Source organism: Monodelphis domestica, chromosome 1 (genome assembly GCF_027887165.1).
Source record: "Monodelphis domestica isolate mMonDom1 chromosome 1, mMonDom1.pri, whole genome shotgun sequence".
NCBI classification, from domain to species: domain Eukaryota; kingdom Metazoa; phylum Chordata; class Mammalia; order Didelphimorphia; family Didelphidae; genus Monodelphis; species Monodelphis domestica.
Genome location: NC_077227.1, coordinates 68963967 through 68966792, shown reverse-complemented (window position 1 = coordinate 68966792; position 2826 = coordinate 68963967). Strand labels below are relative to the sequence as shown.

Here is a 2826-nt window from a genome sequence, read left to right as displayed (position 1 = left end):
TTTTGGAGAATCATATTCTGCCAGTTATTTTTAATAGGTTGAGGGATCAGTAAAATAAACAAGGTACCCAGATCCTGAAAATAGAAAAGTGAAAAACCTTTAAAGATATAGGAATGAATATGTGAATTTAATAAACAACTTTCTATTTTATCCTCACTGTTTTTTAAAGTCAAACTCTGCTGTAGCAACTAGGTGACTCAGTGTTTTAAGAGCTGGACCCAGAGATGAGAGAACCTGAGTTCAAATATGGCCTCAGACACTTCCTAACTGTGTGACTCCTAGGCAATTCACTTAACCCCCATTGCCTAGCCCTTTCTGCTTTTCTGTCAGAACTAATACATATTATTGAGAAGGTAAGGGTTTAAAAAAATTAGATTGTTCTTAGGGGGTTCAATGTGTCCTTTAGGGAGAAGTCCAAGTTAGAGATTTAAACAATTTATAACCTGATTTTTTTCTCTTCTCTTCCTTTTTGGGGGTCTTAGTTTGAAAATGGGGAATATTGAGAGTATCCCAAGCATAAGCATTTTACATAAATTGCCTATCTTAGAGAAAGGATTACCAATTAAACCAGGTATATCTACAAATGAAGCCATGCATTAAGAATTAACTCAGGAAGCGCCACTATTATTCTTTGATTTGTCACAGCAATCCATTTAGGTGGATCTTGGTAACCTAGTAACTTCACTGTTGTTGCCCCAGAAGTTTCCTTGGGCTCACCAAGTACCAGCATTCTTGATGATGGCCAATAGGAATGTAGCATAGAGCAGATTTTCTTTAGGTTTTGATGTATACCAGAGTCTCAGTGTGAGTGTGTCATTCGGTGCTCACCAAGGTTTGTTTCATAAATGGTTTCCCCATTGACTTTCATCCAGGTTCCTATTTGCCTCAGACTTTCTTCAAATATTGGAGAAATCACTCCATCTTTGTTGGGACCAATGTTCATCAAAAAGTTTCCTCCACATGAAACTGTTTCCACTAATTGTGACACTGTTTCTTCAATTTGAGGTAGCCAGAGAGTCTAATGTTCCTTCTGTAACTCCAGGATGCCTTATCTATTGTCATACAGTTTTCCCACTTGTGAGGCAACAGGTGTCCAGGGTTGTAAGGGTCACTGCAGGTATAGTAGTCACCATGCCTGCAGATATTATTAAGTCCCCAGTGATCATTGTTTACAACTGTATCCTGAACTGGACTCTCATTATAGGTTGGTCTTACTTCTAATGGCTACTTTCATTTCTTTTACAATGCTCCTTCTTGGTCCTCTATTGACAGAATTCCAGTTCCATGAATTATTCGATTTCCAGAGGTTGAAACCTTCATGATGTATTGTGGTCAAGACAATATACTTGGTACCTGAGGCCTGAAAAATATCTGCCAATTGAGTGGCATTACAAATGTTCCTCTAAATTCCAGTGCAAAGTCCTCGTATTTGAAATCAGGAGGATAGTTAGCTTTCATGAAGTCTACAAAGGCTGGAATATTTTGCTGTCTCCAGTACCATTGGAACCACTCCCTTCTGAAGCTGGGCAGGCAAAATAAGCCCCAGTGAATGAAGATCCATAATTTGGCCTCATTAAACCAAGCCGGGAGTTCATGGGCATCCAGGGCTCTTTGTCTGTGCTGAGCAGCCTGGCAGGAGCGAGGTGAGCAATAGTAGCAGTGACAGCAGCAGCAGGACTAGGCCCCATAATGGGACCAATTTTTTGGTGTTTTAGTCCAAACTGGGGTGATATAATTGATCTAATGCATGCTTTACTCACTGATGGAGAAAGACAAGAAATTTTTGAGACCACTAATAATTCTCAAAATGAGTATGTAAAACATTGACCATTACAAGACCTAAAATGAGACCCCAATAATTCTGAAGACTAAATGAGATTATATAAGGCCAAGGAGGCACTACTGAAATAAATGAGGGATTGCTCTACTTGCCCAGAAAATTGTCAAAAATTTGAATATGTTAATCAGTAAGAAAATGAGCATTGTGATAGAGGCTGGCACTAAAGAAAAAGTGCCAGGAGGAAGAGTGTGTGGAATTGATCACCTTGACGGGGAAGGGTTCAGGATATTGGAATCATGAGGAGCAGAAGATTCTGGCTGGGAGAGGAGTTGGTCTCTCAGTCTAGAGAAGCTGAAGAGAGAAGTTTGAATAAGACTTTCTTCTGAGGTTTACCCACTTTTTCCTGCTTGTGACTGGAAACCTTTCCCCCCAACATTTCCCAGTGGAAGAGACTCACTGAAGAAAAACTTAAGAAAAGGCATTTTGAGTCTCTATCAGACTTTATTCCAGCTCCTGTTGCCCTGGGTCTGAACTGTGGCCAAGAGGTCAAACCCAGGGTCAGCCAACCTGATTATCTCTCAAGGGGCTTAGGCTTCCAAAGCCTGAGTTTCCCCCAAACTCATGGAGGGAGGGAAAAGGGTTTTAGAGAGACAGGTATGCCATTTCCCCCACTTTCCTTCCTCATTCTTTCCCTGCCAGTTATTCCTTTGTATTACCCTGATTGAGTTGACATTAAAATAGTTATCTTTTCCCCAAGCGGTGACTCAAGTGTGAGTGAATAGATCAAGGGGAGACCCTTTGGTCTTGAGTAGTGAAGGGGGGACATGAGGGACAAGAGCAAATCTGGGAGAGCAGACATAGCTAAAGAGGAGAGGCAGACAGGGGAAAATCTTCAAACCCCTCTCCTCTCTCTGAGCCAACCCTAAACATTAGCTATCATCTCCTAGATTTTGTTCCCTTTACAATCCTCAAAACCTTTTCTACATTACATCTGCTGTCTCCCCTGAACCCCACTTTGAGAAGGGAGGTCTCTACTATTCTCCTCT

At 41.1% G+C, this 2826-nt stretch overlaps 1 pseudogene; it reads right to left on the bottom strand.

Annotated features, from left to right (window-relative positions):
- Nucleotides 1-577: 577 nt before the first annotated feature.
- LOC100617921 (plasma alpha-L-fucosidase-like) lies at nucleotides 578-1688 on the bottom strand (annotated as a pseudogene).
- Between the last annotated feature and the right edge of the window lie 1138 nt (nucleotides 1689-2826).